Here is an 18,213-nt window from a genome sequence, read left to right as displayed (position 1 = left end):
AGAAACGCACTACAGTCCATTTCACATGGTTTCCTATGGGACACGTTCACATCTATGCGTTTTTCAGCCAATGCATTTTCGGAAAGGTTCAGGGACTTTTTGTAAACGCAATGCAGTTCAAAAGACTGTAATGGACATGCTGCTGAAACGCATGTAGTACGTTTTTCATTGCATTTTGCGTTTTTTAATCTGCCTAACAACAAAAGCATCTCCCCTTAAAAAAAAAAAAAAGCATAAAAAATGCAAAATGCTTCAAAATATGTGCAAAAACACATAAAAAAAGCATGTACAAAAATGTGAAAAAGCAATGCAGAAACGGATCAAAAGCAAACTGCATAGATGAGAACCAAGACTAAATGCTGCTCGATCAGCGCCACAGGTTATAGCCTGCAATGCTGATCAGTGTATTCTGACAGCAGGTAAGTCTCCTCCCCCCCTGTTAGAATACAACAGCTCAGTGGGAATGATTCTCCCATCCGTCTCGAACTTGTGTGTGTGTGTGTGGGGGGGGGGGGGGGACTGAGCCATTTTGTTTTTTACAACCCACTGGTTGAATAGGGTTGCCACCTTTTCTTCAAGCCAAACCCGAACACTTTAGTGGCGCACACCAATTTGTTTTCTAATTATTTTTATAAGGGGGGATGCTGTGGGCTCTGCTATAAGGGGGTTGCTGCTAACCAAAGCCCCCACATACATCAGAGTTACCAGAATCCCTCCTTTAGATCAGGGTTCCCAATGCCCCCCCCCCCCCCTTACATCAGAGTCTGCAAAGCTCCCCTTAATAGTGAAACCCGGACACATAATTCAAAACCCGGACTGTCCAGGTAAATCCTGGATGGGTGGCAACCCTTTGGTTGAACGAGAGAAATGTATGGGCTGCTTAGCTTTGCCTAGTATGAGAGGATGTCATCAGTCTGCTGCATGCAGGCCGAACCATTTCTCCTCTCCCTCTTTGTAGCAAGTCAGAAAGTGAGAGATTGCAGCAGGGGCTGATCTGTGTCAGAAATTTGTCAACACACCAAAGAATTGCCTGACTGTGTCATCTCTGAGACAGCCTCTCAGTCTAAAGAAGTGGAGCCAAATCCAGCCACCCGTTAATCGGGTCAAGCTCTCCCATTTACTCTCACCCTGGAGGACCATATTGTCAGTCTGTAGAGGATCTACACTGTACAGTATTTAATGCTGAGTAATCCTGTAGTCATGAAGTCAGATCAGAGTCATTTTTGTAGGAGGCAATAAGAATGTAAAAATGATTGATGGCCTGGGTTGTTCAGCCTTAATTGTTATCAGCACCCATTTTAAATGATGTATATTCACTAAAACTGCAGACACTCTTCCCCCAATCAGTGATTGCACAGTGCTGCTTATCAGTGCCCAATGATTTATCACCAGGCTGTATAATGAGGGAGGAACTGGGAACTCTTTAAAGGGCTTTATATTGAGGAAAGCCAGCTCGTACCATCATCCAGAGAATGGGGGAGGCTCCTCGCTGCCTCCTACCCGGCTACATGGACCCATCTGGAATATTACACATTTGTAAGGAAACTGCTGACACAGCTGACTTTTATGAAACAGTGCAGGTTCCAGGGCTGTCATCTTGATCCTACTACTATGTAAGGAGGAACTGACCTGGAAAAAGCATTCTGCTAATGAAAGACATCTACACTATATTACCAAAAGTATTGGGACACCTGGCTTTACACGCATATGAACTTTAATGGCATCCCAGTCTTAGTCCGTAGGGTTCAATATTGAGTTGGCCCACCCTTTGCAGCTACACCAGCTTCAACTCTTCTGGGAAGGCCGTCCACAAGGTTTAGGAGTGTGTCTATGGGAATGTTTGACCATTCTTCCAGAAGTGCGTTTGTGAGGTTAGGTACTGATGTTGGATGAAAAGGCCTGGCTTGCAGTCTCCGCTCTAATTCTTTTCCAAAGGTGTTCTCGGGTTGAGGTCAGGACCCTGTGCAGGCCAGTCAAGTTCCTCCACCGATCTGTGCAGCTGCGACCGGGAAATGTCTCACTGCCTGTGATTAGCGGTGTGGAGGCTTCCTGGCGGGATTGGACAGGTGGGTTGGAAACTAAGATCCCGAACACGCCCGAGCCCATCTCTACCCCACACCATAATCCCCCTCCACCAAGTGATATGGACCAGTGCACAAAGCAAGGTCTATAAAGACATGGATGAGCGAGTTTCTAACTCTGCATGGCTCTAAACTGGTAACCTGTAAACATTTTTTAAAAAAGGACATTTTTATTGTACAAACAATGATAAAATTCCAAGTTAAAACATGTAAACATATTTAAAGTGTCACCAATGGAGATTTTTAAAAACTGTAGTTTGGCGCCATTCTACAAGCGTGTGCAATTTCAAAGCATGCCATGTTAGGTATTCATTTACTCGGGGTAACATCATCTTTCATATTGTACAAACAAAATTAGGTTACGTACTGTTTTTGTTTTTTTAATTCTTTAACCGCTTGCCGACCAGACGCCGTAGTTGTACTGTGGCAACATGGCTCGGCTGCGCGAATCGCCGTTATTTTCCGTCGCTTCTTTTTTTGGCCACTAGGGGCGTGCGCCGCTGCTCGCCCCCGGAGCCGATGTGAGTGCCCAACGGTCGTGATGACCGCCGGGGCTCCCGCGATCGCTCGTGATACGGCGAGAACCGGGATCTCTGTGTTTAAACACAGAGATCCCAGTTCTCTGAGGGGAGAAGAGACTGATCGTGTGCTCATACAGAGTATGAACACCGATCTATCTCTTCCCCTAGCAAGTCCCATCCCCCCTTTAGTTAGAACACACACTAGGGAACACAGTTAACACCTTGAATGCCCCCTAGTGTTAACCCCTTCGCTGCCAGTGACATTTTTACAGTAATCAGTGCATTTTTATAGCCCTGATCGATGTATTAATGCCAATGATCCCAAAAATGTGTCAAAATTGTCCGATGTGTCCGACATAATGTCGCAGTCACGATAAAAATCGCAGATTGCAGCCATTACTAGTAAAAAAAAAAAAAATAAAATAATAAAAATGCTATAAATCTATCCCCTGTTTTGTAGACGCTATAACTTTTGCGCAAACCAATCAATATACGCTTATTGAGATTTTTATTACCAAAAATATGTAGAAGAATATATATCGGACTAAAGTGAGAAAAAATTAGGGGATAAATGGGGATATTTATTATAGCAAAATGTACAAAATATTGTGTTTTTTTTTTTTTTTTTAGAAATTGTCGCTCTTTTTTTGTTTATAGCGCAAAAAATAAAAACCACAGATGCGATCAAATACCACCAAAAGAAAGCTCTATTTGTGGGAAAAAAAGGACGTCGATTTTGTTTGGGTGCAATGTCACATGACCGCATAATTGTCAGTTAAAGCGACGCAGTGCGGAATCGCAAAAAATGCTCTGCTCATTCAGCAGCCAAATCTTCCGGGGCTGAAGTGCCACCAAACAATTGCATTTGAAAAGCCAATTGGGCAAATACCGTGTGACATAAAAATTTGCAATGACCCCCATTTTTATTCTCTAGGGGCTTTGCTAAAAAAAAAAAAAAAAAAAAAAAAGTGTATATATATATATATATATATATATATATATATATATATATATATATATATATATATATTTATTTATTTATATATATATATATATATATATATATATATATATATATATATATATATATATATATATTCACACCTATGCATTTTTACTGCATTTTGCATTTTGCAGATTTTCACTACAGAACGTGTTCCATAGGAAATCATGTTAAATGGACTGTAGTTCAAATCCGCAAAATTCAAAAAGCACTAAAAATGCCCAGGTGTGAATCCAGCCCTAAACTGATGAGTGCGGGAAACTGAATATTACCAGGGTTCTCTTTTTTTAGAAGCTCATGCGTACATATATAAGAAAATAAACCTTATTATATGCAATATTTTTGTATATAAAAAAAAAAATCAAGCTAATAGATCAGACAGGCAGGCGCGGATGAAGGGGGTGGGGTTGGTGTTTACACCAAAAGGTGTAGAAATTTGTGTTCTCATTATGACAGTGAGAAGATCTGCAGGGAGCCAAGCTAATGGATCCCCCTCCCCCACACACTGTAATGCATCCACTGCCTGAGTTATGGGGCCTGACTATGAACTGCTGGGTACAGACAGGAACAAAAGCAGCTACAAATTTAAAAATGAAAAATGATGAGCTGATCGTTATTTTTAAACCTTTTTCTTGTTTTTTTTGTTTTTTGCTTGTTGTTTTACATTTATTTTTTCTATTATTATTATTATTATTATTCTATATTGTTTCTTTTCATGTTAAAATTTATATTATGAAAAAAAAAAAAAAGAAACCTGTCACTGTTTCAGGATTTACACGTGAAAATGACCATTTTGGGGGAGGGTCTGTTTTAACCCTTTCTCTGACAGGTGCTTCCGCTGAATCATATCGGTGGCCAAATCAGATTTGCTATTTTTATTTTTTTATTTTTTTGTTTTAGTAAATTTCAAAGATGACGCTGCTGATCTTGTTCATCGATCGACAGTTGTGAAAATATTTAGCCTCCATGCACCCTGAAGCTCATAAACAAGCGTTTTTGGGAGTGTTGGCGTTTCTTTTTAACAGCCCATAAACTCCCCTCTATGTTATCCTAGGTGTCCATACACACATGGACGTTTTTGGACGTTTATCAGCAGTGGAGTTTAGAGGCTGTTTTCTGAACGCCATAGAATCGCATTCAGGAGTCGTTTTTTTCTGACCACAAAAAACGCAAAACGCTCATGAACGCTTATAAACGCAGGCTCACCAGCGTTTTTTTTTTAATGTTTTTGATCCATTGAAAAAAAAAATTAAATTAAAAAAAATAAAAATCAAAAGCTAAAAAATGCTGACATGGAAAACGCTAAAAAACGCTAATAAACGCTATTGCAAAAAACGTTAAAAAACGTGGAAAGACTCACTGCAAAGCTACTGGCGTTTTTATAACATTATTTTAACGTCCAGTGTGCATGGAGCCTTATAAAATTGACAAACTAAAACTATAATTATCACACACAAGCCTGACATGATATTCAAAATGCTTACAAAATATAAAAAAAATAAAACTATAATTAGGTAATAAATATCAAGCATCTGAAACTAAAAAACTGTCAGTTTTTTTAAAGCAGGGAAATTTAAAGGTACAGTACGTGAAACTGTAAAAAAAAAAAAAAAAAAAAGAGAGAGGAAACATACACTAATAGCTCTTTCATATTTGCAGTGTGGTGTGGTGCCTTCTAAAGAGCGTTCTGTGTTTGGATTGCTTTTCACAGGGTATTTGACAGGTTGTAAGGAGACGTTATATTGCCTCCTCACCGTCTGATTTAACCCTATAATGCCGTTCCACCACACTGCGATTGCACGCCCCTTGTGAAAATCTGCACCCAGACTTAGAAACGTTGCGTCCCGCAAAGTGTAGTGGCTTGCGGCAACTAAACAGCCATGCCCAGCTGTTATTTTACAGTTTAGGGGGGGTGACCAGAGGGCGGGGCCACCCATTTTTAGGGCCCCCGACCGCCTGTATGGAAGAGACGTAAAACACGTTTCTACTGCATCATTTTTTGTATCTAATCGATGTGCAATTCAATCAAGATGGTCAAATTGTCAATGGTTGATTGGCCAATGCTTCCTTTTTTTGGCTGAATTATTCTAAATATCAATCAGGTTCAATCAAACGAGAGTCGATCGGCCAGGGTGGGATATTATCAATTGTTTTGCATTGATTGGCAGCACTGAGATGCTTTGTTCATGAATATGATTGTATTTTCATCCAATCAGATTATGAGATTACATGGTGGATGCGATTGTTAAGTTGATCGTCATCACACTTTTGGGGGTCCATGGAAGCGATCGGGCGATCTGAAAGCTGACAGTTGGCTTGTCAGATTTACATACATTGTGTGTACAACCCCTGCTGCTGTGAAAGGGTTAAGACTTCATGGGATTTCTGGCAGGATTTACAGGTATTTGGGAGGAGTAATGGTTATTTTTAACACTTATTGACCCTGCAGGAACTGAAAATACATTTAGATCTGCCAAAAATGCACTCAGCTTCCAAGTCCTACTATGGGCTGGTAAAACACAGCATCCTTGTAAAATGAGAGGTGTCAGCCCTGCCCAGTTGTCTTTTGCTAAATGACTCAAATCCTAAATATTTCACATGATCAGTGTTTTTTTTTTTTGGCACTTATTGATATAAAAATAAAAAAATCAATGGTATATTTATTAGGCCAAAAAGGAACAAATATGAAGTGTTCATTGTAAGGGTTTTCATACATCTTTAACCACTTCAATACTGGCCACTTATACACCTTCCTGCTCAGACCAATTTTCAGCTTTCATCGCTGTCGCACTTTGAATGACAATTGCGCGGTCATGCAACTCTGTACCCAAACTAAATTTTTATCATTTTGTTCCCACAAATAGAGCTTTCTTTTGGTGGTATTTGATCACCTCTGGGATTTTTATTTTCTGCTAAACAAAAAAAAAAGCCCGAAAATTTTGAAAAAAAAATGTTTTTTTTTTTTTTGTTTCGGTTACAAAATTTAGGTGGCATTGATGGGCACTGATAGGCGGCACTGATGGGGCACTGAGAGGCGGTACTGATGGGCACTGATATGCAGCACTGATCGGTACACATAGGTGGCGTTGATGGGCACTGATAGGTGGCACAGATGGGCATGGATGGGCACTGATGTATGGTACTGTACTGTACCATACATACTGTACCATACCATACATACTGTACTGTAATGTATGGTACTGATGGATGCCAATCAGTGCCAAACAATAATGCCTGTCAATCAGTGATGCCCATTGTGGGCACTGATTGGCATCCATTGTGGGCACTGATGGTCCTAGTGGCGTCCCTGGTGGTCCAGTGTGGGCATCCTCGGGGGGAGGAGAGCAGATCAGCTGCTCCTCTGACGGGGGGGGGGGGGGGGGGTGTCTGTGCTGATTGATTATCTGCGCAGCCCCCCCCCCCCCAGTCAGAGGAGAAGCCGATCTGCTCTCCTCTACTCGTGTCTGTCAGACGCGACTGAGGAAAAGCCGGTCACCGGCTCTTCCTGTTTACACTGTGATCAGCCGTGATTGAACGTGGCTGATCACGTGGTAAAGAGTCTCCGTCAGAGACTCTTCACCTAGATTGGAGTTGCGGTGTGTCAGACTGACACCCCGCAACAACGATCACCGTGATGTGCGCCCCTGGGGGCGCGCAGCGGCTTAATATCCTGGCGACGTCATATGACGCCCGGTCAGGATATCGTAACCACTTTGCCGCCGTCATTTTGCTATATGGAGGGCGGCAAGTGGTTAAAGGGTAACTCCACTTTCGTGGGAAAAAAATGGCTACGAAAAAAAATAAAACAGCATTTATAATTGCGACAAAGTTATATTGTAATTTAATGTTATTGAAAATGACCTTTCCTTTTCAATCGACAGCTCTGTAATTTTCAGCAAAATGCAATATGGCCATCTGGAGGTGCTCTGTAGACACATGATGTACAAAATGCGCCCCCCAGTAATGTCATTTCTTCCTTATGATTGGCTCACTGATTTTCCCAGAAGTCTGCACTAAGATACAAGTCAGATTTTTGGCATCCTCTGCAACAAAAATGTCACTTTTGGTGAGACGCTTCCAATAGGAAATCACAACTAGGGATGCAGACCCTGCCAATTTCCTCATTAGAACCCTGCAGGTGCAGCAGCTGACTGATAATTATAAAACCACTCACCATTCACATCCACTGAGCACATGGACACAGACAAACAATCAGCTATTTCTTCAGATCAACAAAAGGTAGGAATCTGCAACAACGTTTGGTAAAATCCTTGCAATGTACAGAGATCACCCGGGGTGGGGGGGTGGGGGGGGGGTTTTCTCAACAAAAGTGGAGTTACGCTTTAATCTTCTAGAGACGAAAGGCAGTATTGCAAGATTTATTTTGGCCAGGGGTGTACAAATAACAACAAACAACCCACAAATCCCACAAATCCACCCATTTGTTAAGCAATTAACATTCAAGGACTGATTAATATGATCAAAGAGAACCGATCAGTACAACTCGCAATCAGTAGGACAAGTGAGTCTGATTCACATACTTTCAGCAAAATAAAAGTACTTCTGAGAAATCAAAAACCTGCTATTCCTGCCTAGGCAGTCACATGGTTTCTGGCTACCAATAATAACCAAGGAAAGTCTGTTGTTTTCAATCAGCAGTAAGATAAGAGCATCAAAATGTCTGCCCCCATATACATAGATAATGATCACCTACTAACAGAAGATTTTTTTATTACATGAACACAAACTGATCAAATTGTTTACCGTCCTCCAATTCATCTGTGTTAAATGTATATTTAAAAATATAAAATAATATAATCTCCACCTGAAATCCAATCTTTGGGCAAAAAAGTTTTCCCTCGCAATGGGGCGGTACCAGGCACAGCCTTACCGCACGGGAAACTTTTTTTTTTTTTGGCCCAAAGATGGTATTTAATGACGGTTTAGACTAGCGCTGATTCCAGACATCGCATGTGATTCACAACCGCAATGCTGTGCAGATCACATGCGATGTCTGTGCGATGCGATACGGCTAAATTTGCATCGCGTTCGGACCAATCTGGTGCAGGGCCCTTTTTTTTTTTTGGATCGCACTGGAATCGGATCGCATGGGTGTTCATACTCGTACGATCCGATTCCTGCACCATTTGACAGTTCGCATTGCGATATGCGAACCGATCTGGGGTTGTCATTGACTTTCTATTGACACCCGCAGCGCAGTTTGCATAGGGCAGCGTGAACTGCCTGCGAGTCCTATGCGATGCGGGAACAGGCACTGGAATTGCGTTGGTTCCCACTTTGCGCTTACTTAAAGTAATACTAAAGGCTCAGTTTTTTTTTTTTTGCTTAAAAAATAAAAATGTTATACTTACCTGCTCTGTGTAATGGTTTTGCACAGAGCAACCCCGATCCTCCTCTTCTCGGGTCCCCTGCTGGCGCTCCTGGCTCCTCCCCCTTGCTGAGTGCATAGCTCCCAACTGTCCCTGATTTCGAGGGACTGTCCCTGATTTGGAGCAATGTCCCTCTGTCCCTCATTCCTCCTCATTTGTCCCTCATTTTGGTCTGATCAATATAGATATATATATATAATGCACTTTTTATCTATCAAAAAGTGTTTCCCAGTGCTAAACCTTTCATCTGATTTCTAAATTGCTGCATTTGTACATTTTAAAAGCCAATATAAAGGAATAGTAGTGGTTAAAATAAAGCCCTTGTGGATTTAATTAACCTTTTTGTTGGTTAATTCTCCTTTAAGGGGGTGTGGCAGGGGGCGTGTCCTATGCCTACATACATTTGCCAGTAGGTGTCCCTCATTCCCATCTCAAAATGTTGGGAGGTATGTGAGTGCCCCCATACCAAGCCACCTGTTATGGGGGGACTGGGGGTGTGTCAGAGCAGGGATCGGCCCCTCCCCCCGCCACCCTCATTACTGGCTCTGATTGACAGCAGCAGGAGCCAATGGCTGTATCTGCACCAATCCGGAGTGAAAGGCCCGAGTTCAGTTTGTTAGTGTATCTTAATCTGCTAGTATACTGTATCTAGCACTCTCCACGACTAAGCTTCGGGAGGAGCGAAACGCGTTGGGTGCATGGCCTGGTTGGAGCCCAGGCTGAGGTTGTCTCTTCCACCATCACACTACACGCATGGATGTGCGGCTTTGGGGATTCCTTCCTTCCACTCCCCTCCCCCCAGACTGACAATGCTGCTGTACAAAAGTGCCCCACCCCCTGTGCTCCTTCATCTAGAGTGGAGGCACTCTAATACAGAAGGTGTGTTATTGGTCAGATCACCAGGCGAAAACAAAGGGAAAAAGCCCCACCAAAAAAACTAATGCAGCCACCACATATAATGATTGGTAAGCTGCAATAAATGTAATTTTTGGTTTTGGGTTTAATACCGCTTACATTGATATTAAAGCCTTGTTTGCACAAAGCAGCCCAGATCCTCCTCTTCTTGGGTCCCCCCGCCAGCGCTCCTGGCTCCTCCCTCCTGCCGAGTGCCCCCCACAGCAAGCTGCACCCAAGCAGGCGCGGTGCAGAGCTGCGGCACTGTGTATATTCACATAAGGAGCCGTGGCTCGCCCCCGCCCCCCTCCATCTCCCGATTGGCTCACTGGCTGTGATTGACAGCAGCGGGAGCCAATTTCTTCCATTGTTGCCAAAAGTTAATCAGGAGTGCTCAGGTGGACATCGCTGGAACGAGATGGGGCTCAGGTAAGTAGTTGGGGGGGGGGGGGGGGGGCTGCTGCACAGAGAAGGCTTTTTACCGTCATGCATAGAATGCATGAAGGTAAAAAATCTTTTGCTTTATCACTATTTTAAGGTTAATTTTTTAATTTCTCATATATCTTATTTTTTCTTTCATACATTTTATTCATTTTTCAAAAAATGTTCTTTCAAAAAAAAAAAACATAAAATACACATTAAACAGAAGGAGTCTGATATCTATTCTACAATTATATGCACAGTAAATTATATGAGAAGTTAAAAAAAAAAACATTTTAAGTTTTTGTTTTTTTAATTTTTCCTATATTTATTTTTTTCTTTCATACATTTTATTCATTTTTCAAAAAATGTTCTTTCCAAAAAAAAAAAAACAAAACAACAAAATACACATTAAAAAGAAAGAGTCTGATATCTATTCTACAATTATATGCACAGTAAATTATATGAGAAATTAAAAAATAAAAAAAAAACATTTTAAGTTTTTGTTTTTTTAATTTTTCCTATATTTATTTTTTTCTTTCATACATTTTATTCATTTTTCAAAAAATGTTCTTTCCAAAAAAAACAAAACAAAACAACAAAATACACATTAAAAAGAAAGAGTCTGATATCTATTCTACAATTATACCTACAGTAAATTATATGAGAATTAAAAAAAACAAAAAAAATGTTAAGTTGTTTTTTTTTAATTTCTCCTATATTTATTTTTTTTATTTCATACATTTTATTCATTTTACAAAAAATGTTCTTTCCAAAAAAAAAAACCCAATAAAATAAAATACACATTAAGAAGAAGGAGTCTGATATCTATTCTACAATTATACCTACAGTAAATTATATAAGAAATTAAAAAAAAAAAACATTTTAAGTTTTTTTTTTTATAATTTTTTTTTAATTTCTCCTATATTTATTTTTTTCTTTCATACATTTTATTCATTTTTCAAAAAATGTTCTTTCAAAAAAATAAAAAATAAAAAATAAAATACACATTACAAAGGAAGAATCTGATATCTATTCTACAATTATACCTACAGTATATTATATGAGAAATTAAAAAAAAAAAAACATTTTAAGTTTTTTTTTAAATTTCTCCTATATTTATTTTTTCTTTTATACATTTTATTCATTTTTCAAAAAATGTTCTTTCCAAAAAAAAAACAATAAAATAAAATACACATTAAAAAGAAGGAGTCTGATATATATTCTACAATTATACCTACAGTATCAAATATCAATCACGGGAAATTGTATTTATTTAAAAAAAAAAAAAAAATGTTTTAATAAAATCAGTTATCCTGATCTTTTCCTGACTCCACCTCTCTATAACTCATATTTCATATATATTGGAATTCATTGCTGTATGCAGGTCCTGATGGATTGTTTGGTAGGAGTGTATAGATGAACAGGAACCTACCCCAGGCACCAACGTTCCCCATTATGGATTAACTGACAAGGTGTAGCTGGTGAAACTTTTCCTGATCTTTTCTGTTTGCATCACTTTTCAAATCTTGGCTGATACCAGAAAGACTTCCGGTCATGCAACTGAATAATGAAAAACAAAAAAGTGCAAATGTAGCGCTAACACACGTAAACACAAATACAGGCATACCCCACTTTTAGGTACACAATGGGATTTATTTACTAAAGCTGGAAAGTACAAAATCAGGATCACTTCTGCATAGAAACCAATGAGCTTCTAACCCCAGCTTGTTCAATTAAGCTTTTGTAATAAACCCTGAAAGCTGATTGGTTTCTATGCAGAAGTGAGCCTGATTTTGTACTTTCCAGCTTTAGTAAATAAGCCCCATTGTGTACTTAAAAGTGGGGTATGCCTGTATCGGAATATGTGTGAGAAAATGAAAAATACAAAAGTCCATCTGCAAACAAAGGTGATTAACCAAAAAATAGACCCCTAATATAAATATTATGGGAGAGATATTGTCCAACTATGTAAACAAAAACGTCCAACATCAGATGATATAAATTCAAGAGCGGTGAAGTGGGAACACAACTCCGTCCGTTGAAGAGACATCAAGATGGGAGATCATCAAAAACTGAATGAAATGTGGATGCTCTTACCGGAAAGGGTGGACTCTAATGTCAGCGACTTAGAGTCATACAGGCAGTGTGCCGCACTCGGCAGGTGTATGGATATCCAAATGGTTCGGACCTCCAGGATGGGATCCAGGGGAACCGAGGGTAGCTTCCGAATCGACCGGATGGTATGTGGAGAAAAAAGTATGCTTCCACATAGTGCAGGTCAAAAAGGTTATTTATTTCTAAAAAAACGCCATACAGATAAATAGTGATCACATGGAGATATAATAAAATAAAGGGCAATGTAGAGAGTGATAAACTTTCCCTACGCGTTTCGACCGATGGCCTATTTATCTGTATGGCGTTTTTTTTTAGAAATAAATAACCTTTTTGACCTGGACTATGTGGAAGCATACTTTTTTCTCATCATACCATCCGGATGTGAGTGGATGCGCTGTTCTTTGAACCTGCCACTAAGATCCAGCTCTGACGGTCCTTGGATTGGAAGTCGATTCGGAAGCTACCCTCGGTTCCCCTGGATCCCATCCCGGAGGTCCGAACAGTTTGGATATCCATACACCTGCCGAGTGTGTTCCCACTTCACCGCTCTTGAATTTATATCATCTGATGTTGTTTACACAGTTGGACAACATCTCTCCCATAATATTTATATTAGGGGTCTATTTTTTGGTTGATCACCTTTGTTTGCAGATGGACTTTTGTATTTTTCATTTTCTCACACATATTCTGATATTTGTGTTTACCTGTTAGCGCTACATTTGCACTTTTTTAGTTTTTCATATGTTTGTCACATTTGTATGTAGCTGCTTTTTCCTTCTTTTTTTTGAGGTTAGCCCAATAACTATTTCCACCTTCACAACTGAATAATGAGTCTGCTGCGATCATACAATGCGACAATTTAATCTCATGCCGGAACGTATTACTGATCCGTCTCCTCACCTCCATAGACCTGAATAGGAGCAGGAGATGAATTGCTCATTTATAGGATTGCTGGGTAATGTTACCCATTTGTATTCCCGGGAGAAATTGATTCGAGTGAGATCTCCTGCAGCAACACAAAATAACAATTTGCTCTCTAGAAGATTTTTCTCCATCGCTGAGATTAAAAAACTGTTTGTGTAGCTCTAGGCCACCTATAGACAGAAGACATGATCTGAACAAATGGAACATTTCAAGACTCTTGTATGTTTATCTAATACTTGCCATACACATAATGATAATTGAAGTTCAATTGCATCATTTTAAATGATTGATGGATTAAAAAAAAAATTGTTCAACACAACAAAGAAAAGACCGATCGATTTGGTTGAATTTAAAGTGCACCTGAGCCCAGACTAAGGACAGTGAGGTATTTATGTATGTTTAACAAGACGATTTAAAGGGTATTTCCACTTTTGCAGTCAAATTTAAGAAAAGCCCACTATGGGGGGAAGTTACTAAAACTGGAGAGTGCAAAATATGGTGCAGCTCTGCATAGAAACCAATCAGCTTCCAGGTTTTTTTTTTTTTTTGGACAAAGCTTAATTGAACAAGCTGAATTTAGAAGCTGATCGGTTACCATGTACAGCTGCTCCAGACTTTGCACTCTTCAGTTTTAGTAAATCAGCCCCAATATATTTCCTGTTTTGCAATTCACACAGCATATCTCCATTTTTTCTAAAAATAAATAAATACAAATCTTACCTTTGGATGTTTCTGTGATGAGATGGTATCATGTCGGATTCTATTATAATGTGTGAGCAGTCTCAGTGTCTTGCCCCAACGCAGACTAAGCTATCCTTCATTAACATACAATACAGGGGGGACGGTTTCTACATTTTTAACCCTGTGATAGGACAGACAGGAGTTGATTTACTAAAACTGGAGAGTGCAAAATCTGGTGCAGCTGTGCAGAGAAGCCAATCAGCTTCCAGGATTTTTTTGTCAAACCTTAAAGTGGTTCTAAAGTAGGGTTGTCACCTTTTCTTTAAGCCAAACCTGAACACTTTAGTGGCTGTGCGCATAGCGTGCCGCAGCGAACAGTGGGTGTGGGCAAAGTGCTCTTGCTGTCATCATCGCCCTGCTGCCCAAACCTGCCCCCAGACAGCTGACCGCTGCTCCCGGACAGCAACAGATTTCTGCCTGACTATCTTGGTTACTTGGGGAGCCACAGCCCAGTCTGAATAATGTGTCCGGGTTTCAGTCTGCTTCAAACCCGGACATACTGTATGATTCCAAACCCAGACTGTCCGGGTGAATTCCAAACAGAAGGCAACCCTATTCTAATATCAGAAGGTTTTTCATCCTTATGTATTATATGCATTAAAGCGGAGTTCCAGCCTCAAAACCACAAATACTGTAGCTGCTGACTTTTAATAAGGACACGCCCATGATGTTGACCCCCCCCCCCTTGAGGCCGGTTCATCCATCGACACGGGTGCAGGTGCCGACATTGCAACTAAGGGAAACCAGCAGTGGAGCCTTCAGGCTTCACAGCCGGTTTTCTACTGTGCATGCGCGAATTGCGCGGCGCTTTTTCTAAATGGCCCCGTCGTCTTCTGGGACACACACAGGTACCAGAAGTCATCAGGGGGGAAGGAGGAGGGTTCAAGGCAGAAGAGGAAATGACGTACCTCACCGCGGCAAGGCTGGGATGGAAGTACACCTTTGTACTTAATAAAAGGTAAGAAAAATAAATAAAATAAAAAACTATATATCCAGAAACGAGGGGTGTAAGGGTGGTCTTTCGTTTAAAATCTAGTAGTAAAGTTGGGTGGAACTCTGCTTTAAGATACAAAGCCTTCTGTGTGCAGCAACCCCCCTCAGCCCCCTAATACTTACCTGAGCCCCATCTCAATCCAGCAATGTTGCAGGAGAGACTTGGCTGTCCGGAGACTCTCCCTCCTCATTGGCTGAGACACAGCAGCAGGCACCATTGGCTCCCACTGCTGTCAATCAAAGTCAGTGAGCCAATGATGAGAGGAGGGCGGGGCTGAGCCACGGCTCCGTGTCTAAATGGGCACACAGAGCAGGGTGCCCCCACAGAAAGCAGCTTGCTGTGGGGGCACTCGGCAGAAGGGAGGTGGCAGGAGTGCCGGCGAGGGACCCGAGAAGGGGAGGATCGGAGCTGCTCTGTGAAAAACCAACTGCACAGAGCAGGTAAGTATAAGTTTGTTTGTTATTTTTAAACAATATAAAAACAAGACTTTAATATCACTTTAATCAAACAAGCTTAAGTTAGAAGCTGATTGGCTTCTAAGCAGAGTTGTTAGTAAATCACCCCCACTGTGTTCAAATCTAGTTTACAGATGATGCTAAAGAACTGCACACACAGTATAGTGACCTATAATAAGGCTTACCTGTAGGTAAAATGAATATCTCCTAAACCGTACGATATTCACCTTGCATGCAGCCGCTGACGTCAGCGGCGCATGCGCTCTGAAGGTTCGACGGACGCTGCCGGACCTTGTCGGAAAGAGGACTCCTGCGCGTCATTGCGGCTTCAGCAACTCACAGCGCCGGAGCCGCGAACCCGGAAGAAACGCTGAGGGTACATGTCAGCTCCCTTAGCGGTGACCGGGAGGTGGTTACGGGCGCTTCGTTTTAAGGTACGTTTTTTATAATGAGCTAAACAGTCCTGGTGCTTGCTGGACTATCTTGGGTGCCCTGAAGCCTTCTTCACAAATCCAGTGGAAATGTTGTTTATGGGATTAAGGTAAAGCGATTGTATGCCCTAAAAAACAAAAAAAAAAAACTTGTAAGGCAAAGGCATAATGAGCTAGTATGCTTTTGCCTTACTTTTTGCCTTGCTTTTTACAGGTAAGCCTTGCCGAGAAGAAGACTCCCACGCACGTAATTGCGACTCCGGCCACTCACAGCCCAAAGCTCCCAAATGTCCCTGATTTCGAGGGGACTGTCCCTAATTTGGAACATTGTGTTGTGGTGTGAAAGAGTCCTAAAAAATCCCTTACTGACCTTCATAGCTGCAGGGACTGTGGAGTTATTCATCCTAAATATTTATGTAGCAAGGTCCCAGACCTCCAAAGGCCTAATGGTGACCTCCAGAGTCAGGGATAGCTGACATCCGTCTTTGTAGAGTGGGTTATAAGGCATGATGGGTGTGATGCAAGATGGAGTGATGGGCGCCAGACACTTTTTGGATGCAAAAGAGATTTATTGTCTCTTAACAGAACTGTGGGAGAGAGGGTTAGGACCAGGACACCCTTAAGTAGATGCAATGATAATTGGCAGACTCCGAGACTACTATAGGTAGACAGCTATACAGTGGAAGGCCTCCAGCCGGATATCACTTCTGTATAGGTAGGACCGCTGTCTCCTATGGCAACAAATCTTGTAACAGTCACTAACGGTATTTGTACTTAAAGCGGATTTCCACACAAAAATGGAACTTCCGCTTTTCGGAACCCTCCCCCCCCTCCGGTGTCACATTTAGCACCTTTCAGGGGGGAGGGGGGTGCAGATACCTGTCTAAGACAGGTATTTGCACCCACTTCCAGCATAGACTCCCATGGGAGTCTATGCCTCTTCCTGTCCCCACCGCGCTGTCTGCTGGGAACACACAGCTCCCAGGAGATAGCGGGGACCACTTACGATGCGCAGCGCGACTCGCGCATGCGCAGTAGGGAACCGGGAAGTGAAGCCGCAACGCTTCACTTCCTGATTCCCTCACCTAGGATGCGGGTTCTCGGCGTCGCCTGCCGACATCGCTGGACCCTGGGACAGGTAAGTGGCCATGTATTAAAAGTCAGCAGCTGCAGTATTTGTAGCTGCTGGCTTTTAATATTTTTTTTTTTTTTTTTGCGGTTTGGGTGGACTCCCTCTTTAACTATTGGCAACACAGAATAGTTCTTCTCTTACATTAGTCTCTCACTGTAGATTTTTACTCACTGGTCTCCCAGTCTCTCACTAGACCTCCAGATCCAATCTGGAATCTCCTGAGTTCTTCCACAGCTTGCACGCTGTATACTCCTCAAGCGTCACCCCCGCTAACCTGCTGGGTCCCTAGCTTGGTACTCAATGCTCCTCAAGCATCACCTCTGCTGTCCTGCTGGGTCCCTAGCTTGGTACTCAATGCTCCTCAAGCATCACCTCTGCTGTCCTGCTGGGTCCCTGGCTTGGCACCTGCTGAAGCTTTCCCCCTTCTTCACCGTCCCCGGCTAGTTAGAAGACTGCTCTGGTACTGGCTCCAGCTTACTCACTGTAGTCTCCGGTAACAAGGCAGATGGCCCCTTATTGGCGACAGCTTCCCCTTCTACCTCAAACCACAGCTGGTTCCCCGTCCAGGTGAACCTTCACAACTCGGTTGGACTCCAATCCTGCAGTCCCAACCCTACGCTGCTTCTCCTGCTTCTGGATAGGCCTCAGGCAGCCTAGCAGCCAAGTGTCCCCAGAACAGGCCTCAGGCTTCCGGCCTAGCAGTCCGGGGCGACATAACACACGTCCATCCAGACAGCCATCCAGGTGGCACAGAACCCGTATCACCTGACTCCACCCAAATAAATAGGCTCTCCCAGCAGACTAAGGGACCAAGGAAACCCTGGCCAATTGGCTGAGACACCCCATCCATCCATAGTCTGACCTTGCTACACCCTTGTCAATCTAATGCCACCAGCAAGCGCCACCTAGTGGCAGAAGAGAAAAGATACAGCAATCCAGAGTTAGAGAGGAATCATTGGATCTTCTAACAGTCAGCCAGGATGATTAATACAGGACAAACTAAATTTATTAGCAATCCTGCCTAAAAACCAGGGTGCTACATCCACAACAGAGATTTAAAGTCAGTTGGTTTCTTACAGCTTACAGCACCTGTTATTTACACTACAAGG

The sequence above is a fragment of the Aquarana catesbeiana genome, linkage group LG06 (genome assembly GCF_042186555.1).
Source record: "Aquarana catesbeiana isolate 2022-GZ linkage group LG06, ASM4218655v1, whole genome shotgun sequence".
In the NCBI taxonomy this organism is placed as follows: domain Eukaryota; kingdom Metazoa; phylum Chordata; class Amphibia; order Anura; family Ranidae; genus Aquarana; species Aquarana catesbeiana.
The sequence above is the reverse complement of the archived record's forward strand: the minus strand, read 5'-3'. Positions refer to the sequence as shown.